The sequence below is a fragment of the Acinonyx jubatus genome, chromosome C2 (genome assembly GCF_027475565.1).
Source record: "Acinonyx jubatus isolate Ajub_Pintada_27869175 chromosome C2, VMU_Ajub_asm_v1.0, whole genome shotgun sequence".
Lineage (NCBI taxonomy): Eukaryota > Metazoa > Chordata > Mammalia > Carnivora > Felidae > Acinonyx > Acinonyx jubatus.
The window spans coordinates 107687576-107713054 of NC_069384.1; the positions used below are offsets into that span (position 1 = coordinate 107687576).

Below are 25479 nucleotides of genomic sequence, written 5' to 3' on the forward strand. Positions count from 1 at the left end.
CACCGCTGTGGCAGGTTTCCTCCTGGTGGAGCTCCCTGCCCTGGCCTGGGAGAGCCAGCTCTGCTGGACCTCCTCCACCACACCTGTTAAGCCCTCCAAAGACTGTCTGTCCCACAGTCCCATTTGCTGGGTTCCCAACCCCAGCTGGAGGACACTAGGGTGAGGAATTGGCAAGTATGAGTTCAGCTCTGTCTGAGATGGCCACCCCACCTGTGGGGACACCTGACATCCTTGCCACGGCCATTCCAGGAGTGTGGGCCACTGCTCTGCTGTCCGCTCCGCATCCCTGATCTCACTCCTCTTGTCCTTTGCTGGGAGCAGATGGGCAAGCCAGAGACTAAGCAGACATGGGTCAGGGAAAGAACTGCCCTCCTCTCTTTCTTCCAGACACCCCAACTTAATGAGAGGTTCTCTTGGGGTGCTCCACTCTTGACTTTGGAGAGAGTAAGCACTCCGTCTCTCCACAAGGAAGGCCTAGCTTCTCTCCATCACTGCACTCCCCTAGATGGCAGACTCCTCCTTCTTTGGGTTTAATCTGAGTCGGGGGTGGGATGTTCTTGGAGGGCTGGTTGGTTCCAAAGATTCTCAGTGAGCCTGCAGGCCCCTACTACCCACTCTAGCTGCAGGCAGATGTCAGCTCTCTGAACTAGGAAAGGGCTTTTAGGGCCTTTGTTCTTGGCCTTGGACCTTTGCCACAATTCCGAGACACCAGGAGAAATCCCTCTTGACATTCTGTATCACAGCCAACATACTCTGTTCTCTGTCAAAGAGCTCAAATCAAACCCCTGGTGTTTCAAGGCAAAATGTGCAATCCGGAATCCCACTGATTGCTAGCACATAGTTCAGAGGTATACATTTCAGTTTTAATGGGAAAATACGTCCAATTTTCTCTAAACTTTTGACTAATATATAAAGAGCTAAATTTTTCTTTAATATGTTGCTTTTGTATTTTTAATCCTGAAGAGAAATTTCCAGAAAATGAGATTTTCACATAAGTTTAACTAGTTTGTAAATAGTTGTACATAGTAAACTGATAACTCAGCATTTGTTTGGTTATTTTAATTAATTATTTAAAAACTCTGTAGCAGAGAAACAGACCTGCCCAATGTCATCCAGTGGGATTAGTCAGTGGCCAGGGAGGGCCAGATACTAAGGCTCCACCATAATGGGGCTCACGGGTTCTCTATTATATACCCTAAATCTTCCAGAAATCATCTTGGCCCCCAACACCTAATTTGATGGTTTAACTGCATGATAACTGTACCTCACACTGTGTTTGAGAGTAACAGACCTCCATGTAAGTGTAAGTCACGAGGTGGAATTTTTTAAAGTTTATGTAATAGTAGTTTAATTATTTCAGTGCAGCGACTATCTGGGCCACCTAAACCAGGTGTCAAAGTATTCCTTCTGCAATGATGCAAAATATTTCTTTTGCAGTGAATACAGAAATGAGGTATCCAATGGGTTTCAATAGAAAATATACTTGCTTTTAGTATGGTTAAAAAGTGGAGCACTATCCCTACTCATAGACGCCAAGGAGAGCATTTCCAGTCTCCTACACACAGGGGGTTTAACTGCAGCATCAATTTATATGTGTCTATTGTTGGGGAACTTATTGGTGCAAACACCAGCATGTATATTTGATGGCCAGTTTTTAAAAATGTTTTAATAACTGGCTTTATTATCTTTTAGCAGACATATAAATAAATTCTTTTTGGGTTACAGGGGGAAAATAGTCAAAAAGATTGATTGGAGAAACAATTTTCCTAACTGCATCATAATGGAGTAGAAGAAATAATTTTATTAAAGAACTTTTTTTCCGCAAAAAGAAAAAGCTGGAAGGAGTTTATGCATTTATCAGACCTGCCAGAGATCCAGAGATGTCTCTTTCACAGTGGCTAGAATTTCCCAAATATGCCAAGTGAAACATACATGGAACCAGGGAGCCTCACGGTCCTGGGGGTAAGACAGTTGACTTTGAAATAGGAGCAGACCAGCCAGGTCAGCCAGCAAATGGGTGAAGAACAAGAAAGAAGCCAGACAGACACTTTGAAGCCGATCATTTAGGGACAGCATGACTGACCATCTTGGTATTTCTGAGTTGCAAAACTGCTTGGATCCCTGCTTTAATGCCCTGCTTTGTGAGGTCCCTAAATAGTTCTTCCTCAGAGAGAGATCTGGCCTTATGGGTGAACTGTGTAGGCTTGCTTTCAGGATATCTTCTTTTGCTTTGCTTGGTTGATAAAAGCATAGTCACAGATTCATTCTTTTACCTAGTATATGTGTGTTGTCGGGGGCTGTCTTCTGCAGCCACCACATTGGGTGTCTTCTATGGGAAGTGGCACAGAGTGTTACTTACACAGGGCAGGACCTGGTCCTTCAGGGGACCTGTATTAGTCTTCTCAGCTGCCATAACAAAATACCACGGGCTGGGTGGCTTAAACAACAGACATTTATTTTCTCACAGTTCTGGAGGTTAGAAGTCTGCCCCAGACTGAATGTTTGTGCCTCCCTCCCCCCCATTCATATGTTGAAAGCCTAATCCCAGTGTAATGGTATTTGATGTGAGGCCTTTGGAGGTAATTAGGTCATTAGGGTGGAGCCCTCAGGTATAGGATTTGTGCCCATATAAGAAGACACCAGAGAGCTAGCTAGCTCTCTCTCCACCAGATGAGGATATAATGAGAAATCAGCAGTCTGCAACCAACCCAGAGGAGGGCCCTCACCTGACCTTGTTGGTACCCTCATCTCAGACTTGCAGCTTCCAGAGATACATTTCTGTTGTTTAAAAGCCACCCAGCCCATGGTAGTTTGTTGTAATATACCAAACTGTTGACTAAAGTTCAAGATCAAGGTGCCAGCAAATTTGGTTCCAGGTGAGAGCTCTCTCTCTGGTTTGCAGATAGATGCCTTCTTGCTCTGTACTACTCACATGGCCCATCTTCTGTGCATACAATCAATGACAGAGAGAGAGAGAGGACAGAGAGCACAAAATTAGCTCTGGTGTCTCCTCTTTCTATAAGGACATTAGTTTTATTGGATCAGGGCTCCAACCTGATGGCCCCATTTAACCTTAATTACCTCCCTAAAAGTCCTATCTCCACATATGCTCACACTGGGGGTTAGGACTTCACTATATGAATTTTAGGGATACACACTTCAGTCCATAAGAAGACCCATGTGGCACACCCGTATGAACTGATGTCTGGCCCTTGTGGGTTCCAACATTGATGTCTTCACATGTCACCTGACTTAATCCATTCTGGGATTCACCTCCTGGACTTTTCCAATAGTCTCTATCCACAAATGAACTTTTGCCCCTTACCTGTCTCCATCCTACACACATTGCTTCAGCTCCCCCTTCCTACTTCCTGTCCCTGTGTCAGAGTCACCTGCCATGGGCATCTTGCTGCAGAAGAGGGTGCATTAATCCATGTCATTTTTGCTTCTACCATGTACAAGACAGATCAGGATCTATGTCAAAGATTCATCTTGGGAGAAAACTCCATATTGAAGTCCCCAGGGCCTGGAAATTAGCTCTTGCCCTTCAGTAGACATTACTGTGTGAGGTGCTCTGCTAGGACTGAGGAAGATGTAGTCTCTATTCCCACAGTGGAGGGGATCCCTTTCAATCCATGATGAACTGTCAATTTAACAAGAAAACCCTGAGTGATTTATTAAAAGATAGACTTTGACAGCAAAGTATTTGCAAACATATATCACCCCTCTGGAAACCATAAACCTGCTCCTGTTTGTGGCGATGCATTTATTCATCCAGCAATCACACGTGTTCATTATAGAGGGAGTGTAAGTTGCCAGCAGAGGCCAGAGTAGGTGAGACTGGAAATTTAGACAGGATTCAGATTATGAAGGCCTTGTGTTCCTAGCTGAAGACTTTGTTCTGCAGGTAATAGGAAAGGTAGAGGCACAGGGGATAGATTCATGTGACTCTGAAGTTGTGGAACCCACAGGATATGGACCGTGAGGGCAAGGGCTCACTGCATAATAACCCCTGGCTTCTGGCTGGTGAGCCTGGGGGGCTGTCTTCTAGAAAGGGAATGCAGAAGCCAGAGCAGGCTTCTGGCAGGGGTGATGGTTTTGCTTGGGGAGCATGGAAGTGGCAGATGCCAAGGGGGCATCTAGGTGGGGATTCTGAGAGTCTGTGTTTCCCTTGAGCCTGGGTGCTCTGTAAAGAGACCTTTTCTTCTCACTCTCTCCTTCTTTGGTACCTGCTTCTGTCTGAAAGCCTTTCTCCTTCTGCCTGGCTCATTCTCAGGCCATCTTCAAACTCCTTTCCCGGAGTTCCTTGGAGGGATCCTCCCCAGGAGTACCACTTTATCCACCAGGTCCATGGCTGACTTTAGCCCCTAAGTGTGATTATTTTGTCACAACTGCTGTCCTGCCTGGACGCAGCCTGAAGCCCCCTCCCCCCACCCCTTTCCATGTGCTCAGGCAGGACTTGGCTTGTCTGTCCCCAGCTGTTTGTGCTTCCGGGTTGGATAGCCAGCTGCATCTTGTGGATCCCTAATTACCCCTTTACTAAAACACTGTATAGTCCTAAGCTCTTCTAGGTACAGACTGTTCCTGGGTACACTTAGAACTTAAGGAAACAGAGAGACAACATTAGGACATTGCTATCACAGAGCCTTTTTGGAAAGTAGACCCAGTAATATAAATAAATGCATGATGAAAAAAAATCAAAACATAGGATGTCCAGGGTCCTTTCCTGGAGGGGAGACAGTATAGAAACAAGGCTCGGTCTTTCAGGAAATGCATTTCATCCCCTTCCTCATTTTCTCAAACTCAGGTCAGAGAACCTCTTATTTCAGGTTCTGGTGAAAACACGAGGTAGAAGCCCTGTTTCTGAATTATAATAATAAATATAATAATAATATAATGCATGTTTTATGGCATTTAATCCTCATAGCATGGCTATACTTACTGTTATATACTGTTATTATTCCTTTTTTTTTTTTTTTTTTACAAGAAAAAGACATGGAGCTTAAACAGGTTACGTCACTTGTCCATGGGTCCCACAGCATGGCAGTGGTGAGACTAGGCTTAAACCTACCTACCCAGGACACATGTCGCTGTGTGTATACTGGGCCTAATAGTGTCTCCCCCAAATTCAAGTCCACTTGGAGCCTCAGAATGTGACCTTATTTGGAAATAGCTCTTTGTGGATATGATTAGCTAAGATGAGGTCAGTGCTGGATTAGGGTGGGCCCTGAATCCAGTGACTGGTGTCCTTATCGGAAGGTCATGTGAAGACACAGAGACATAGGGGTGAGAAAGCCAGGTGAAGATGCAGATTGGAGGGATGGGTCCTCAAGCCAAGAGCACCACGGATTGCTGGCGACCACCTATGCCAGAAAAGGATCTTGGGACAGATTCTCCCTCAGAGCCTCAAGAAGGAACCAACCCTGCTGGCATGTTGGTTTCAGACATCTAGCCTCCACAACTGTGCACTGATAAATTTTTGTTGTTTTAAGTCACTCAGTTGTTACAATACCCCAGGAAACTGACACACTGGACTATGGCTGAATTAATTTTTCAAATCATTTCTGAATAGTCAAAATGATAATCATTTTCCAGGTACTTTCCATCTTCTTCCAGTGTTGATTTGACAAGGCTTATTTTAACCTAGATTCATTTCCTCCTTTATACAAAATTTCCTGGTTTATTTATGTATAGGTGTGCCATCTAGTGGCATGAAGTGAGAAATGCTTGTTATTTTTAGAAATGGCTATGATTTGAGTAGTCTCATTTGCTTGCTCCCTGAAGAATATCAGAAAGAAAATCCTGTAGTAGAATCTTTCCTAAATATCTGTCTGAGTGACACAAGATAATTCAGATGATTTTCTAAAATTATATCTAGGTTTTAAAAGAGGTAAAATTAAGACATTAATTTTAAGTCGGACTTACAGCAAAAAAAATTTTTTTTTGGCATTATTTTTACAATTCAGCGTATTATGAGGAAGTTTGTGTCAAAAATACATGAACCTTGTGGGAATATCTTTTAGTTTTATTGTGAATTAAAGTAACTTTAGTAACTTAACCAACTTTATCTCTGCATCTACAGATCTACCTACCTATCTCCGTATATGCATATTTTATAAGATTTGATGTTATTATTGGGAGATTATTATACAAACAGCATTAACAGATTTAGCTGCATTTAACCTACATACATAGGGTAATTCTGCCATACAAAAATAGAATGAAAATGGATTATGCTACTTTCAACCCCACTGCCTTTTTGTAATGGTGAATGACGTTGTTTTCAAAATTACCCATGGGTTAGTCCTCCTGGAAGTGCCCCAATCATCTCACACCAGGAATGGAGGAATTCTCACTGTGTTCTCCTCCACCTCGTAGAGCACTGCTCAGTTAATCCTTGCAAGGCTCTACTTTCTTCCCCTGCTAAGTCAGTGGATTTTTTTCTCTTACCTTTCCAAGCTTCCTGCTCTAGGGCCCCGGACTAAGGAATGATGGTGTCACCACCCCTCAACATTTATCTTACATGATTCAAAGTAAAGCATCCCCTGACCCATAAAAGACACAGGTTACATCTACTTTGGAAGGTAAATAGCCCCTTCTTAGAATTTTGGTTTGCAAAATTCTTGATAAACTTGGCCAAGTTTAAGATTTCTCCTTTTCAGGGACCTCTGCTTGCTCATGCCCTCAACAAGTACTCAATTTGCTTCTTAGATCACGCACCTTAGTTGTCAAACTGATTTGCTTCAGTGCCTCATTTATAACCTGTCTCCCTCGTTGCTCTCCTTCCTCAGCCCTCCCTCTCATGCTGACTAATGTTCGTTCTGGTGTCCATGACAGACTTGTGCTCGGCTCTCACCTGAAATGGTGCTGTCTCTCTCCACGAGCCAAGTTCCAACAATTCTCTAAGGCCCACACCAAATCATGCCTTCTGCAAAGGCAGGAACATTTTTTAAACCCACTTTGGCCCTGCCGGCATCAACATGTGTTCTGTTTTTCTTCATCCATAACTGAAAATTTGGAAAGACCGGGTGGCTTTCCATGGAACACTTCAAGATCTCTTTTTAAATCGTTCATTTTAGACACCTTGTAATCTGAAAGATGTAAACAGTGGAAATACTGCTTGGCAAAACCCAATAAAGAAATCAAGAAAGATTTTATTTTATAACTCTCCCTGGATGATGCATGGCTTGATAGAGCAATATTTTTTAGATTGATAGCACTCGGCAGAGCTTTCTGTGGGGAATATTGTTGACTCACGTACAACGAATAATTTTTATGTTGAAATTCACTTCTAGCTTATCTGATGTTTCTATCTGCCTCGAGACATTAGCAAACATAAAAATGAAAAAAATATTGGCATATAACAAGAGAGTATTTTTAATCTAGCATTTTTACTAGAAACACATTATTGCTTTTTTAAATGGAAAAGCCAATTATTTTATACTCACAACAGAATCATTCAAATCATAAAACATCCAAGAAAGTGCTTAAAAAAATAAAAATGATTGACTCTTCAGACTCTGATTGCCCTGACACTGTATGTTCTAGCTTGGGAATTTTCTGATCTTGTAAAAAGGCCATCTTTCTTTCATCTCTTCTTCCCACAGACCTAAGAAGTTTTTGGTTGGGGAGAGGGCAGTTACTTATGCTTAGGAAATTTTGATGTGACATTCCTGCCCTTTGGAGTCCTTTTTTTATGACTGGATTTTCAGTTTCTTCCACAGCTTGTTACATGATGCCAGGAATTAATCATTAGTTGTGGCTGCGAAAAGGAAAAAAAAAAAAAAAGGAAACAATAGCTATAATAAATACATAATATATTTACTTGTTATATTTAATAAATAATAAATATGTAATACATAAAACATAATAAAATATAATGAACACTCTGTGTTGGTGCTTGTTATAGTGAAAATAGTAGGCACTGAACTATTTGTCACTAGAGGTGCCTGTTAAATTGCCATGTGCTACAAAATCTTTCTCTCTTTATTTTTATTACTTTTTTATATACATATAGAGAGAGATTGAAAGCAAGAGTGCCGGAGAGGGGCAGAGGGACAGAGAGAGAGAATCTTGAGCAGGCTCCATGCTCAGTACAGAGCCTGATGCGGGGCTCAATGCCACGACCGGGAGATCATGACCTGAGCTGAAATCAAGAGTCAGACGCTGAACTGACTGAGCCACCCAGGCTACTAGAAAACAGAAGCCTCATACACAACATGGCTACCATAAGCTTTGTTATTTGTATCTTGATCAAATCAAGGCTGTGATAATTAGACATTCAATTAGAGTTAGATGTCAGAGCTGTTATTGTCAAAATGCGGAATCTGTTGCATACATAATACATGTTAGAAATAGGCTCTCCTTTGTAAGCAATGTGAGATAGTCAACATATAAGGATTGGCTGTTCCTCTTGCATGAATAAGATGTAAAAACTGGAGGAGGCCTACAGTCTACATCCTTAGGGGAAATACCACACGCTCAGTCCCTAATGGTCCCGTGTCCCATTGGTGCAAGATGATTGCTTGCTGATGCCTAAAAGTCTAACAGAATGTTGCCTCTATGTGCTGTTGTATCTGCCTCAAGTGAACTTGTCAGGAAACCTAAAAGGGATCCAGGAAGATGGGACTTCTGTTAGCTTACGTGGAGTTTTGTGCTGCTTGCTAATGAGTGTGTGGTCAACACTTACCTGTATACATGTTACCTTTGCTTTTGTTATAGCCTGAATAGCAAGAGTGGGGCCACAGCTCACCCTTATCTACATCAAACTGCTCTATAGGCTCCTGCTAAGGTCAGCTTCTGGTAGCTGAGGTTAGTTAGTAACAGTATATAAACTTGCCTTTGTAAAATGCCTTAGTTGAGGGAATACATGTCAACATCTTATCAATCAACATTGATAATTGGCTAGACTGTATTGCCCTTTGGCATAACTAAATTACATAGCATGCTAGATGATGAAAGTCTTATTAAAAAAAAAGAAAAATAGAGCAAGGTAAGAAGAAGCAGTTGTGGGGGCAGAGTAGTTGGGTCCTCTGGGGTCTTAGCTATTTTAAGTACTTTACCTTTTTCTCTGAGACAAATAGGGGGACGTTGCAGGGTTTTGAGCAGAGGACTGACATAATCTGATGTAGGATCATTCTGATAGTTGGATTGAGAATAGTCTTGGAGAGCTGGGCTGGAAGCAGGTTCACCAGTGAGGATGCTTTTTTGGGAATCCAGGAGAGAGATGACGGTCTCTCAGGCATCAAGGGTATCCAGGAGTGGTTGCAGCTAGATCTGTTTTATAGTTAGAGCTTACTAGATTTGCTGATGGATTTCATCGAAGATATAGGAGCAGGAAGAGCCAACAATGACCCCCTTTTGGCCTCAGCATCTGGAAAATGGAATTTCCATTAGCTGAAAAATTGAAGCCTGGGATGAAGTAGGGTTGAAGAAAATAAATAAATATGGGGATATCTTGTAATCCATAACTGCTATAAAAATGTCAGCCTGTAGAATTTGGCGTGTTTATCAAGTCTATGTAATTTAGCATATTTTAGTAAACTGTTGCTTTTTGCCTAACGTACTCTTGTGTAAATTTCCTGGTTTCTGATGATCGCATCACACCCTGCACAAGAAATCTGCTTTCATTTGCTCTGATTGCTTCTTGTCTCCCTGACAACCTCCTGCCCTGCCTCCAGTCCAGCACAGTGCTGAGGTAAAGATTATTGGCGAGAATTGGCGGGAACCAGACCATTTGCACCTGTTAGCTAGTGAGGAAGTTTGCCATCTGCTTAGCTTATGAAATCACTTAAAGAGCAGAACATAGTTTCTGTCACCAGTTTGCCTCCAACAGTCATTAGTAATGTGAGATGTTTATTGAATTTGGGGTTCCTAGGGTCTGGCCTGTCAGGATCTGGTTCAATTTTTAGATTTCTCTTTCTTGGAGACTTCACAGAAAAACCTCATGGTGCCAAAAATATACATGATATGTTAAGCATTAGCGTGGAGTAGTGAGGTGAGATGTGCCATCCAGATCCTAAGAAGGAGGAAAAAAATGAAACATTCAAAACACCATATTCTTGTTTACTTAAAAAATTACTAACATACTTTCTAGCCATGGTAACACGTAACAGAGACTGGATTCAATCTCTAACATAAAAAAGGAAAACCAGACAAAATGTAGGAAACAAAGGTTTTCACACATTGGCTACGAAGCAATGCAGGGCTGTGATCCTTGAGGAAAGGACAACCAAATCAGTAAGATGAGCTCTGGAACTGACCCAAACTGTTGCCCAAAGGCAGTTTCCAGGCTGCAGAGTCTGGAAGTCTGGCTGAGTTGAAAAGCTTGAAATTGGAATTCTGGGGGCTAGATGCCTGGAGTTTGTGGGACAGAATATCAGGGAAGAGAGCTACAGAGAGTTTCTGAGACACACAGATGGGTCCTCTCTGGTCTTTGGCTGAGCTCTGATTTGCTCGTGTGTGAGAAGACACTCAGCCAGCACTAGATCAAACATGTCCCAGAGCTCACACTGGGTTGGTAGTATATCATATCCCCACAAGCTAGAGTGGGGAGGCCTTGTAAGATGTGGACATTGAGTAGGATGAGAAGAAGGGGGTTAGCACGAGACTGCCAGTTTCTCCTGACCCATCCTGGTGAACTTTAAAGCAAGTTTCAAAAGGATGAAACTGTTCCTAAGTAACTTGGGTCTGAGTAACTGCATGCTAAAATAGAGTCCAATACTCCTTAAAGTGCTACAACAAAATCCAGTTCCCCGCAAAATGTAAAATTTATAATGTCCAGCCAGCATCCAATCCAAATGACCAGGTATATTAGTTTCTTGGAGCTGTCATAGCAAAGGCAGACAAACTGGGTGGCTTAGGATAACAGAAATGGATTCTCTCACAAGAGAATTAGTTGACATAGATGTTGCAACAACTATGATAAAAATTCTCCATATGCAGGGTGCGTGGGTGGCTCAGTCGGTTAAGCGTCTGACTTTGGCTCACGTCATGATCTCAAGGTTTGCATGTTCGTGCGCTGTGTGGGGCTCTGGGCTGACAGCTCAAAGCCTGGAGTCTGCTTCAGATTCTGTATCTCCCTCTCTCTCTAACCCTTCCCTGCTCACACTCTATTTCTCTCTCTCTCAAAAATAAACAAACATGAAAAAAAAATTACAAAAATTCTCCGTATGCTCCATTTTGGATAGTTTTTTTTTATTATGTGTTCTTTTGGGTTATTTTTAATATAATTTCATCTAATCTCTGTAATAGCATAGAAGACAGAGATTAATATTGTAAGTCATAAGTAACCCCTTAAAAAACTTTGCGAATGCGAGTCATGGAAATTTTCGTAGTTCCTTCCTTACTTTTAAATGGAAATAATAATACTTAAACCTCACAGATAAGTTGTGATGATCAAGTGAAAGTTTTATAAATTACCTGGTATATAATTGACTCTTATTAAAGACTAGCAAGTATTTTTGTTAATAAAAGCTGAGGCAATGACAAAAGCAATTATAGGTCCAATTATGATAGACCTATGATGGATGAGGCTGACCACAATAGTTTAATTATGATGGTTTTGATTTATTGCTTTTGGTAAGAACTGTACCAATTCAGACAAGCTGGGATAAGGCGAAAGTCAAATTTGAGTGAGCAGTCTTAATTACAGAATTTGAAGAAATGGTTTTTGATTATTGTCAACTACCTGCAGTAATTTGAACCAGGCAGCAAAGTTTTGCCTAGTATATATTCTTAAGGGACTGGGCTTTAATGATTACATAAAATGATCTTTCATTAGCATAACAGGCTTTCAGTTGCTATAAAACAGTTTCTTTACATAAGCAGTTTGTTTTCTTTAGCGATAGTATAACTCCTATTGGAATGATTTGACCAGCAACAACCATATGACAATTTCTTTATAGAGCCAGGCACCAGCCTCAAGATACCAGCTGAGGGCTATAGCCCTGGCCATTGGGGCAGCTGCACCCTGGGGAGCCCCCCTGTGAATGCCTGGCCTCTGGTGATGCCACTTCTTTCCTGTTGCTCCCTCACCTGTGGTGGTGGTAGCTGCTTCCTGCAGTTAGTAATATCCAGATTATTTTAGCCTGCGAATTTTTGCTCTTTCAGTGCTCCAACAACCATACAACCAAGTCCTGAGTTAAATCCCCTCTGTTTTAAATACCTAGCATAACTATTCTCTTGACCAGATCCCAGCTGATAGCATATACCAAGAGAAACAGTTGGCACCGACCAGACCAGAGAGATGCCAGAGATGGAGCAGAGGGGCAGTAACCAGAGAATGAGCTGGAGCTGTGCGGGGGGCAGGAACTAGAGGGAGGATTTCTAGGGCAACCCACCCAGTTGGTTGATGATGCAACTTTGGCAGAGTGTGCTGTCATAATGGCGCCCCCACCAGCGTTTCCTGCTCTCTAGCTGAGTGGCCTTGTCAAAGCCTCATCCACTACTTAGAGCATGGGTCTTCAGTTTGCAAAATGTGAAGGTTAGTCCAGAGGAATTCCATGCCATGCTTCTTTTTGGCTGTAAGTTTCTCTTGAATGGTTGACAGTTTTGCCCAGGTCCAGGTCGGGAAGACTCTCCTGTTTCTTTCCATATGCTAAGGGAATACAGGATTAAGAAAGCAGAATGATTTGGCCCCCTGGCATGCACTGCCTCCTGAACAGGTAGCAGAAAGGTTTTGTACAGCCTCTGTCAGGTTCAGATACCAGTCAGCCAGAGGAGGCAGCACATGTCAGACTTGGCAGAAAGCGCTGCCACATGGCACTGACCATGTCACAGTGCAGCATGTTACATGTCAGTATGATTGTGTTTGAATGGTGGTCATTCCAAGTGTGGCAGCAAGATGAAGTCATAACCAGAAAGCTAATTAGGTTCCTGGGATGGTACAAAAGGAGGCACCGGGCGGGATTCCTGAATATGGTATAATTAAAACGACTATGCATGTTTTCCCATATATAAAATGTACTGCCTTTTCTGAATAAGTTTTACAAGAAGGAATAAAGTCTAATTGCTTGCCACTTAAAAAAAAAAATTTTTAATGTTTATTTTTGACACAGAGAGAGAGAGAGAGAGAGAGAGACCGAGCATGAGCGGGGGAGGGGCAGAGAGAGAGACACACACAGAAACCAAAGCAGGCTCCAGGCTCTGAGCTGTCAGCACAGAGCCCAAAACAGGGCTCGAACTCACAGACCGCGAGATCATGACCCGAGCTGAAGTCGGATGCTCAACCGACTGAGCCACCCAGGCATCCCAGTTTGCCACTTTTTAAAGAACTGGACTTTTTATTTTAGGTCTATTGTATGTGGCAGCTAGGTCTCCTTGGTCTTAATATAATTAGTATGGAAAAAGCTTTGAATTTGTTCCTGTGAAATTCCCAGGGACGTGTCTGCATCCTGCCCGTGGGCTTCTGGCAAAACCTGTTTTGTATTCTGATATAAGGTGACCCGATATCAAAGCCTTATACCCTCAGCAGGTGAAGATGATGATATTGGACACTGAAGGGATCTGGGACTCTGAAAAGCATCATTTGCAATTAGTTTGAGGGTAGGTAGCTCAGCTGGCTGGCTTTCAGGTTGTCAGTTACCATGAAAAAGTATCTGCTGGATATTGAATACCTATGACAGTAATAGTATCCTGGGTATCAATCAGTTGGAAAATAAATCCTTTCAGGGTGGGTCAGATGTTGTTGGTCTTTAATTTCCACGGGCCAGATCATTTTCTGGTCCTGATGTAAGCATTCAGAGGACTTGAAACCATTCTTTTTTGGACATATGAGTGAGGCTAAAACAGCCGCCATCCATTTTCAGCTTGTACCACCTACTGAGCCAACCCATCCCCAAACCACGGTCAGCTGCTCGTAAGGGATCCCCCATATGGCTATGGCTTTGGGTTGAGAAAACGACAACGTGGTTGACAAGGGCTCTGAGCTACCGGCTCACACAACTTGCTTGTGCCCTTTGATCTTGCTCATTTGGGATCTCAGACATACTATTTCCATCTTGTGATGAATTGCTGCTGGGCTCACTGGACACTATGACTTGGTGGGTCTGATAATAGGCCCACGCTCATGCTGAGCAGTTCTGGATGCATGATTGCTCTGGTGGTGTCCCATGGCCAACCACTCGACCTCACACATAGCCCAGGAGCAAATGAGAAGGTGTTTTTCTTTAATTTTTTTTTTAACTTTTATTTATTTTTGAGAGACAGAGCATGAATGGGGGAGGGGCAGAGAGAGAGGGAAACACAGAATCCAAAGCAGGCTCCAGGCTCTGAGCTGCCCAGACGCAGGGCTCGAACCCATGAACTGTGAGATCATGACCTGTGCCGAAGTCAGACGCTTAACCGACTGAGCCACCCAGGAGCCCCGAGAAGGTGTTTTTCAAGAGGCCTTGAATTATTTCCTGCATGGGACATGGCCGTGTGCAAGACACCCAGGGCCTGTGTGGTCATCCTCCACTGGGGATTACTACACACTCCACACGGCGTCCCTTCCCACAGCTACTATCTCTCACGCTATAGGGTCTGCCGGTTCACAGGCCCAGGTGACAGGACTCCTTGTGCACCAGAACCGAGACCTGCTGTAGAGCTCTTCTCTTCTCTGGGTCCCACTTAAGGCTGGTGGACTTTGTGTCACCCACTATGGAGACTGAAGCATATTCCCAGGTGTGGCACATGCCGCCTGTAGAACCTCAATGCGCTGAGCTAACATTTTCAAGGTTGAAGGTGTAAGATATAATAATTTGTCTTTTCCTTTGGAGAGGATTTACTGGCATGCCTCTTGCCACTCGACTCCAGGATTTTTATTGATGAAGTCCCTTGAATCTTTGTAAGGCTTATCTTTTACCTTCTGGAGCACATGAGTGTTTCCAAAGCTTCCGGCACGCTAGACTTCTCAACTCATCCTGGCCAATTAGCATAATGTTTTATACGTGATGCATCAGTGTGATTCTTTGTGGGATATCCACATAGTCCACACATCTTAGTATATTGTTACCAGTGGAAGGAGAGTTGACATGGCTCGGGGTTTGTACAGTCCTGCCTATTCCATGTGAATGGAAACTGTTTCTGATCTCCCTTTCTTTAACAAATGTTTATTCAATTTTGAGAGAAAGCATGAGTTGGGGAGGGGGAGGAGGGAGAGGGGGACAGAGGATCCCAAGCTGGTTCTGCACCCACAGCAACAAGCCTGACGAGAGGCTTCAATTCACGAATTATGAGATCATTACCTGAGCCAGACACTCAACTGACTGAGCCACCAAGGTGCCCCTGAACTTCTCTGATTAGAAAAGAAGATATGTCAAATCAATGGCCAGAAAAATACCACATCTGGCATAGTGGCTGCAATTGGGCTATTCTTTAGTTGAGTTTTCAATATTCCACTCTAGAGCCTGTTTGTTTCTCCATGGGCCAGACAGGAGAATGAAATGAAGATCTGATGGGTACCATCATCCTGCATCCCTTTTTAAAAAAAATTTTTTTTTAACATTTATTTATTTTTGAGACACACACACACACACAAACACACACACGCACACAGAGAGAGAACAGAAGCAGCGTAGGGGTAGAGAGAGACAGGGAGACACAGAATCTGAAGCAGGCTCCAGGCTCTGAGCTGTCAGTACAGAGCCTGACGTGGGGCTCAAACTCACAAACTGTGAGATCGTGACCTGAACCGAAGTTGGACACTTAACCAACTAAGCCACCCAGGCACCCCCTTTTTTTTAAAAAAAAATTTTAACGACCATCCTTCATCCTTTAGGTCCTTAAGGGTAGCATTGATTCCTGCCATCTCCCCACCCCTTGGACCTGATATTTTTTAAAAGTTGGTGGTGGGCATTTTCAGAGGCTTCAGTTTGACTTTCCCCACCATAATACCCCTTATCTCACAAGTTGAGGCCCCAACTTGTGTTATAACTCCTGACGAAAGCATTGATTAAGCATGCCAGTCCCAATTATGAATTCAGGAACAAGGTAAATCTTATTTGGTGGGTCCACAGACCCAGTGGACTCCATCTATCACATCATAACCCCCTCCTGCAAAGAGGAGGACCAGAATGATGCATTGTCACAAATCGGGAATAGATGGTAAATATCAAAAGAATGGCACTGATGGTTACAGGAACTGGAAGAAAAACATTGGAGCCGAAGACCCTTATTCTAAGACCCTTATAAATATAGCATATTCCTGGAGTGGATGCTTGGGGGATTTATATGTAAGATGAAATTTATGTAATGTAAATTTAAATGTATATGTATATCTGCTCATAATCAGCAGGGGTGCATTATTTTTATTTCAGAAATAGATATCTCCACCCCCTCCCCAAAGAATCTCAGACACTTGCATCAAAATAAAATAAATTACTCATTGGAGCTTACTAATTTTGAATTGACAGGCACGGATCCAAGGGAAATATGGATATGAGCAAGTAACAAGAACACGTCAGCTGCAGTTTACTTTCATCCTTAAGTGTGTTGCCCTTGACAGTTTTAATAACTATTTCTGTCTAAGTTACAAAGCTTTGTACTGTCTGTTTGGCTTTTAGTTAAATTGGCTCCCTGAAAAAGGAATATATGCTAACGCTCATGCTCCAGTTGCTTTCAAGTAAAGCAGATTAGCAATATCATGCATCATGTCAGTTTCTGCTCAGTAATCACAAATGTTGACATGTTTCTTCAAAAATGTATTCACTACATCTGCTGCTTTCTGAAAGACTGAAATAGTGGCTCTTTTTTTGGAAATGGCATTAATGGCATATTGATAACCACGTTTGGTTACAATACACATTGTGAGATCCATATGCAGAATAAAAGGCCCATCTCTCTTTCCAAATAGATTGCTATTAAAACTCTCAGAACTCTCAGCTCTGGCTCAGCTGAGCAGGCAAGTGGCCCAGCAGGAGCCGGTTCCTTTGCCTTGACTGTCTTTCACAGTAATGAGGGCCTTTAGTATTTGGAAGGGACATCAAAGGTCATCTGGTGGCAAGAAGATCCCACATCTGACATCGCATTTATCAGATTCTCCTGGGGAGCTTAAAAATACATCCATCGCCGTCCTTATGCAGGCCCAGTAAATCAGAATACCTGGAAGAAGAACTTGAAAAACATCAGCCAGATCTGGGGATTGCTGATCTGGTCCAGCTGCCTTCATGATTTCAGTAAGTCTTCATATTTAGAGTCAGAAGTAAGTAGGTCTTGTTAAACTTATCTCCAACATCTGGTTGTTGAACTATTTGTGAATGTCCTTGCACGGACAGACCAGAGCCATCAGGTTTTTATCTGATGGGGCATCATGTCCCGTTCATCTCCATATCCTCCCACAGAGCCTCTGCTGTGCCTTGTTCAGAGCCACAACATAACATAGTTTGAGTCAGATGAATTAATAAACTTAGGTTTTAGACTTTCTTTCAGACAAAAAGGGAAAAAATAAATGTCATTCTTATTTTCTTTTTGTACCTAAACATTGGCTGTATCAGAACAAAAACTGTTGTAATTATTTAAAAGCATGAAGTGGATTCCTTACCCATACGGAGGAATTTGAAGTTCTTCATTGCCATCTGCTGGAGTCAGTGTTGCACTAAATCCAAACTGCTGTAGTATACCAAAGCTTCCCCCGTAAAACAGTTTATATGGCTAATAATGCTGGAACTCCTATCCGCCCCCAGGCCCCAGGCTAAAAGCCAGGTGCCACCCGGAGACGTGTGGATGCAGAGTTGTGGGAATGAGGAGGCGTGGATTCCAGCCAGGTATCTCCAAATTTCGTCGCTCCAGACACATATTCATGCTCAGCTGCCTTCACTTCTGGGGGCAAAGTGGAAGCTTCTATAGTGAATGGTTCTGATCCTTGAGCTCAGAGAGAACGCTCCTTTCCCAGTTGTTTGGTGGGAGAGCGAAGCTGAAAGGGAAGCAGGCTCAGCGTCCCGGGACTGAAGCTGTGTGTACGCTGGGCACACGTGAGCCCGTGATGTCCTCTGTGAGGTGGAGACCCGAGCTACCCACAGACTAACACATGCCTCCTACTGTTAGGACAAACTGTCTGGAAGCATCTGTTTACTTATCCTTAACACAGTGTAAATCACTAACTTTATTCATCCTTTCTCATCCTTCTGTGAGGACGTAAGGTGGGTCCGTGTCCCTGAAGGACCCTTCCCCGGGTCTATTCCACCCTGTCCATTACTTATAGCAGGAGATTATTAAGGACATTGAAGAAAAAGTGCATCCTATTCCCTATTATAAGAAGGATGGGTCTTTTCTTGCTTTTTCAACATATATGAAACAGGATGACCCAAACCAAGCGAACCTGAACTCAAAGCCTCAAATTTGCTGGGATTACTCGAGGACAGTGTTGTCTCTGGGCTGGATGGCCCTTCGCTATCACGGGAGTGGAAGAAACTCTTCCTTCCCGTGCTGTGGCTGTGGCTGGGCAGATGGAGGGGACGTACTTACCTGGAGCTCTAAGCACTTACGTGTGCTGGCATAGGTGTGCTTTACTTACATGATGCCCTTGCCCCTGGGCCTGCATCAAGCTGCATGTTAAATAGGGGACGTGTAGTAGGTTTTTGTTGCCCTGAGTCCTGAAGCGTGAGACCTTTATTGGTCTCCGCGGGACACATTCTGCCTTTCTCTTCTCCTGGGTCCTGACTTTTTTGTTCTTTTTCCCTTTTCCCAGGCCCACCTCCCCCTTGGCATCTGACCAATCCTCAGCCATGACTTAGTTCTAACAGGTGACAGGCAAGAAAAGTAGCCAACACTTGGAAGAGGAGAGACTGGGGCAGAGGAGGGTGGGGCGGGAGCGGGCCCAAGAAAGAGTTTGAGTTGGGTCATCATTTCAGCGCTAGGGCCACGTCCTCCCTGAAGCTATCTGTGATGATGACCCTACTCCCCCCTCATGACCCACCATTATCTCTACCTTTCATGGGGGCCACTTGTCACATTCTGCCTTACTTAGAGGTGCTACATACAGATAAGAACTCCTCTGGCTTATCATCTGTTCTGGGGCAATTTTCAACTTTCAAAACAAAAAAAATCATCTTTCTATCCTGCACATCACAAAAAACACCATGTGACTTACTTTTAATATTAAATACTTGTTGAACCAACGAAAGCAGGAGATGGGAGCTGGGTTTCAGCCTGAGGCTTGTAGCTCACAAAGAACAAAACCTCCCAGTGTAAAGGGAAGTGAGAGCGTGTGGACCCACTGGTTGGGACATTCCTGGGGAAGAAAGAAGTTATCCTGTAGATGTGCCAAAAAGTCTCCATCAGAAGTAATTCAACCTCATTGGGGTGCCTGGGTGGCTCAGTTGGTTAAGCGTGGGACTCTTGGTTTCAGCTTAGGTCATGATCTCACAGTTCACACGTTCCAGCCCTGCGTCGGGCCTTTCGCTGACAGCACGGAGCCTTGGGGATTCTCTCTCTCCCTCTCTCTCTCTGCCTCTCTCTCTCTCTGTCTCTCTCTGTCTCTCAAGTAAAGTTTTTTTTTTTTTTCAAAAAGAAATTCAACCTCAGAATGCAATGGTTAATAAATTTAGGAAGTGAGTGAAGTACAAATTATAAATGAGTACATATATTTAGATGTTCATTTATTTGATGCATAGAATGAAAGTTTTCACAATTAACGTAAACCCACAGTATGAGTGCAACAGAAGGCAAACTGAAAGTGTATAGATGACATTTATCCAGTTTCTGAATAAAAACCAACTATGCAAAGCCATGTTTGGCTCAGGAGCGCAGCTCCATCATGTGGTATTTAATAATCCCCACCAGCCCTCCTGTATTGGCTACAGATGTGGTTCTTCCTGTCAGTCATGTGGGCATTATCCCTGCAGCAAGTGCAGTAAGTAATAGAGATAGGTTGCACTGAAGTTAGAAATGTCATGGATTGGGGCGCCTGGGTGGTGCAGTCGGTTAAGCTTCCGACTTCAGCCAGGTCACGATCTCGTGGTCCGTGAGTTCGAGCCCCGCGTCAGGCTCTGGGCTGATGGCTCTGAGCCTGGAGCCTGTTTCCGATTCTGTGTCTCCCTCTCTCTCTGCCCCTCCCCCGTTCATGCTCTGTCTCTCTCTGTCCCAAAAATAAATAAAAAACGTTGAAAAGAAAAAATTAAAAAAAAAAAAAAAAAGAAATGTCATGGATTATGTAGCTCACCCTGATGTCCTAAATGTTGTGGTACTGTGCTCTGAGTCTGAAAGTCAAATAAGAGCTGGACCCATTAAGAGTAGAAATATTGAACTCACATGGTCTGAAAAAACAAAAACTGAGCTCATTTAGTAAGGCATGCTTGCAATTCTCTGCAATTAAAAACTGTTAGTAACCATGCTGGATAGGGACCCTCCGTTTTCAAGCGTAATTACAAGAATGAACCGAGGGTTTGCGATCTGCTCACTAGAGGGTGTTAGACACTAAAGAGCTGCCTTCTCAAGGAGTGCTGAGCTGGATTGACCAAGACTCAGGAAAACAGATGCCAGACTTCCTGTGACAGGGCCGTCTTTTCATAGATTTTTAAAAAAGGATCCTTTACTAGTATGGTCAATAAATCAGAATAATTTTTAAATTGTTTTTCTAATTTTACTGTAAATGTTCACTGGAGGAAAACAGAAAAGTAATAGAGATACCCTAACATATGAAGAGCATTTTAATTCACTTATAAAGTCCACATTGAGAACCAAACATGATTAATAACAGGTTTAACCACAGACTTGCTGGAAGCTGAACATTCTTAAGCAACACAAGCCACGATTTCATATGGTTTCACTTAGTATTTTGGTGTCTATCTTTATTTTCTTTCCTATGCTTATAAAGTGTTAATAATTTATTTTTTACTTGATATTATACAGAGACTATGTATTAACGTTCATGTATGACTATATTACTTATAAGTTTAAGTCTAGGCTTTGCATATTATGTGGATCAATATTAGATTATTCTCTAAGTTTTGAAAGGTAATTTTCAAGGAAATGAATTATCAGTCCAAACTTTGTCTGAAATCACTCAGTTTTCCGTAACTGTAATTTTTTTCAGTTGCATAACAGAGACAAAAAAGGCGACAGCTAATTAATATCAGTTGTATCAATTGTATCTTGCTTGTATCAAGCAAGATAGAGAATAAAAAGCAATGGTTCTTGATATCAAAGATTGTGTAATCTAGCCAGGGAAATGACACTAACAGCATTGCAGGAATGAATGATGGTGAAGTAAGCAGAATGCCAGTGCCAGTCCAATATTCCTGTAACATTGAGTTGTAGACCCTGCCTGCTGAAGAAGCTCCGAGAAGGAATCAGAGTTAGGTGAACTTTTCCAACAGGCCTCCTGGAAGAAGCAGAATTCAGAATACAGTTTTGTCTAACTTCTTCATTACTGCATCCCCAGCATTCAGGGTGAGGCCTGGAAGGCAATTCGTTTCTTAAAAACGTCAGCACCTCTGCTCTTTTTATGTAAGAATGGTGATACTGCCCTCCAGGGGAGGATGTGTCATTGAAGATATTTTCCAGTCCTGTGAGGAGGCCATTCACTCATGTATCAGGTTTTCCTTCTATCTTTTATTAGAGAAGTAATGAGGTTCTGGAACACTGTCTAGGGCCATAAGTCAGAGTGCAGGTCATTAGCTCTTGTTGCAGGTGAACTTTTAACCTTAGCTTCACGAGCACGGAATGAGCTAATCCGCCACCGGTGATACATAAAATATGCTCAGCAGAAGTATATTGTTTTTTTCTTTTTCTCTGTTGTCTTGAAAGACCTAGAATAAAAGGGAAAAAATGGCTAAGAGAAGCTTAAAGGTATGGGAAGATGTGTGGTGATGGAGTTTTTTTCCCTCTGTAGTCTCTTGAAACATTCTCACACAAAATCCTGTTCTGAATAAAGTATGAAGGCTAGAATGAAAATTGCAGTGCACGGTTAAGCCAGGCATTCAAAATGCCTTACAGATTTTGAAACTATATTCTGGTTTTAATTTTTTCATGCTATATGATCGGTGCTGGCTGTAGGCCATGCGTCCTCTCAAGTTGGAAACCTCTTGCCAGGCAGAACATTGCTGGAAGCTATTAGAGACGCCAGCTCTGTCAACACAGGACACCCGTGGGCTTAGCTATCCTGCATGGGCCTAGGGCCGAGGTAAAGAACTTATATTAGATGCATTTGAATTTTGGGACTCAGTGACCACATTTCCCAGCTTTGAGGGCCAGGCAGAAGACATAAACAGGTTTACCCGAGATACAAAATCTGGCTACAGTTTGCTGGATTGCACACAAAACACTGAAGTAGCTTAAACATTTAAACATTTGTGTTGCCTACCACTTTAGGAACTACAATCCCCTACTAGATTCAGTGTGAACTGGTTGCAGTGATGGTAGAAAACAAGAACGCATTGAAACTTCTGAAATGTTAATGAAGCTATTATTGCAGAAGGAACCCTGCTCTGAGATTTGGGTTTCCTTGTGTCAGTGGCTACTAATTAGCTGTATGTCCTTTGGTTAGTGTCCTCCCATTTCTGGTCTCACTTTCCTATCTGTAAAACAGGTCAAACTAGGCAACCTAAGATCCTTTCTTGCTCTGCCACTGTATGCTTCACAGATCATAGCTTAGTCAATATATCTTAGGTGTAGAAATGATTCTGAAACTATTTGTGTGTATTAACCTTGAAAAAAAAGGTAGGCTTCTGGTTGAGGAAAAATGCACGACAGATTTCATGTATTATACCCCAAACTGTGCCACTAAAAAAATCAATGCAATTTCTAATATTCTGTACATTTGACTTAAAAATAATTAATGATTTTCTGCTTTTCAGGTTGGTTTTAGTGAATGTAACTGACGGCAACATGTACTTGTTTGTATTATATTTTGTTAATTGGCAAAAAAATTTCAGGGAATTTGGTGGGGTAGCTGGTGCGAACCATTCTAGTTTTGAGAAGCAGTGAAGACTGAGGAAGAAGAAATAGAGAGTTTACATTTTACATTTTATTGGGATTAGGTGTTTAGAAACAGAACTTCCTCGGCAGCCGAAACACTGTAATGAGGGAAATAAAATGTTCCTGGCTAAGTCAATGTCCCTGTGCATTCATATTACCTACCTATGAGCACATGTTTTGAATTTGGGCCTGAGTATCTAATGGCATGCAGAGTTCTTCACTTGACGTCTGCTCATCAGGGTGATGTCACACTTGTCTGGCCAGGAGCTATTGCTAGACGAAATTTTCTTGACTCAAGGATCATGCTTTGTATGGTATGTGCATGTGGTGGGGGATAGAATCTAAATACATAAGTATCAGACTTCAGCAGAGGTCAGTGATCTCGGAATGGCATTACATCTATTTCTGCTCTTACCAAACTTATACTCCAGCTTTTTTTTTTTTTTTTTTTTTTTTTTTTTTGTCCTGGTGATTTTTCCTCTTTGGATTTTACCTGAGTAGACAAGCATGAAATGAAGTTCTCTTTGCATTTTACTAATGTCAGGAATTCTTGCAGCTCAATATCGCTGATTGGTAACGGTCCACCACACCAGGGACAGGTAGTGGCTTTACGCAATGCCCAGGGCTCCTTCAGTCCACCAGCTGCCCCAAGGATCCCGGCCTGCCAGTTCACAGCTGAGTCCTTCCCCAGGCATTGCTCTTAGCCTTAGGGGCTGACCTTGCCCCAGTTTCCATCTCCTTCCTAGGGTGGCCTACGTCCAAAATCCGGTCGATGTGGAGGTACAAAGGCCTGGCCTCCTTGTCTCAAGCTTGCATGGCCCTGAGGGCCATCCCAGCTCCATGGCCTCCTACGGGATTCACTGAGGCTGACTGAGATCTTGATCACAGCTGCATCACAGTTTAACCTCGCCTTCTGCCCAGTTCCACATCTCTTTTTTACCTCACCATGTCATTCCTCAGAGCCCCCAGGGAAGCCTCCTGGGTGCTAACCTTGGACTCACAGTCTGTTTCCCTGCAAATAGACTGAATGGGAACTGTTTTCCCATTTAATGGTGTGAGCTTCCTCAGTGTCCATGCTCAATCCTAGTAAGATAAACTCTTCTGGAAAAGTTAATATTGACTGTCTGGAATATTAACACATAAAATTTAGTATTTGTATTTTTCACTTTAGTGTCTAGTAGAAAATTCTAAAATAAAAAAAATAAATGACTCTTTTACTTATTGCAAATATTCCTAAAACCTCATTCCTTCTTTGGATATATTGGAATGGCCTTTAAAAAATTACAAAGTATTGTTCAGTATGGTAATCATGGCCTCTTTTAATAGTGTCTTTATATGATTTATCCACTAGCTTTTTTCATCTTCATTAGAATGAAAAATTAAAATGCTTGGTATTGTTCATAAGAAATAATTAGTGCAGCTGAACACACATAGAACTGGATTTTTTTCCTTATGATTTATTTCTTCACTGTTGTGACTCAAACCACACACATAAATAACAATGAAAATTTCAAAGAAAGAGCCTAAACTGGTACTGCTTTGTACCTGTTTATATGCACATGCCCTGTACCTTGCATGAAAATTCCATTTTTATAAATCCATTTTTAGGATTTTTTGGGGGGAGTCATAATTGAACTTAGTAACTTTTGTCCACCTTTTAACTAAGCCACAAGAGATATTCAACTGAGATTGTTGACATATACCCCTTAAAGAAAGTATTGTGCTTTTATCATGATGATCTCTTGCCAGATTTAGAAATTAACAAATGAAACAAAATAGATTTTATATCAAAATGGCACCTAGAAATTTCAATTGATAGATGTATCAAATATATAAATAAATGACATAAATTCTATTTCTCTAGGAAATAGAGGAATTTGAAACTTTGTATTATCTTTTATGAAACAAAATCTATCTCTTCAGTAATAAAATCAAGGTGTATTTAAAAATTTATTTTAGGCTGAAGCTCCCCAATTTTTCGTGCATGGGATGCAATATTTGACATTTTTCAGTTTGGTTTTTTTTTTCAAGCTCAAGGTGTTCATAGCTCAATACAGTTTACAGAATGGATGCTTTTCCTTATCAAATGACCACTGTCTGTATGGATTGATATTATGAAAATCATGGGGTTGTTCAGGCAGGGGCAGGGAAGCACTGTATCATTAGTATCCACTATGCAGGCTATAGAAAACGTTTCCAGTAAAAGCCTGATGCTGCCATCTTGGAGTTGGCAGAGAGACGACATGGCTATGGGCAGGGTGAAGCAAAGCCTAATGTTCAAATGGCATCTGAGACACATATGCTATTTATAGAGTTGAGAGAGTAATCTGGTAAAAGAATTACACTGGGTTTCCATAACCTGTCTTGGAAGCCTGTTCTATTCCATCCATGTCTCTACTTGGGTGTCAAAGTTAAAGAGACCTCTGGTTAGAAGTTTCAGAAAATAAGTTCTGTTTCTTACTCTAACTGGGTTGTTCAACCTTTCTCTCTGGGGCTATTTCCAAATTTGGGGTCTTCCAAATTTCACTTGTGTCTCTCAAAGCTGATGGGGGAAAAAATAAAAAAATAAACTGCACAGATGCT

The 25479-nt window shown here is 42.2% G+C and overlaps 1 protein-coding gene and 1 long non-coding RNA gene across 3 annotated transcripts in view; one reads left to right on the top strand and one right to left on the bottom strand.

The window, feature by feature from the left end:
- Positions 1-7519: 7519 nt before the first annotated feature.
- Positions 7520-12945, bottom strand: LOC113599915 (uncharacterized). Of its 2 annotated transcripts, none has more exons than XR_003420868.2 (2): positions 12236-12945; positions 7520-7762 (listed from the first exon to the last, which is right to left on the bottom strand). It is a non-coding gene; the product is annotated as an uncharacterized LOC113599915 (long non-coding RNA). The 2 variants fall into 2 exon arrangements; XR_003420869.2 differs by having other exon boundaries at positions 12167-12945.
- STRIT1 (small transmembrane regulator of ion transport 1) overlaps positions 12412-25479 on the top strand; it is a 38198-nt gene continuing 25130 nt past the window's right edge. Inside the window, exons 1-2 of the mRNA XM_027061571.2 lie at positions 12412-12524; positions 16395-17156. The gene's annotated coding sequence lies outside the window, so the exon portion shown is untranslated. The remainder of the gene's footprint in view (positions 12525-16394; positions 17157-25479) is intronic.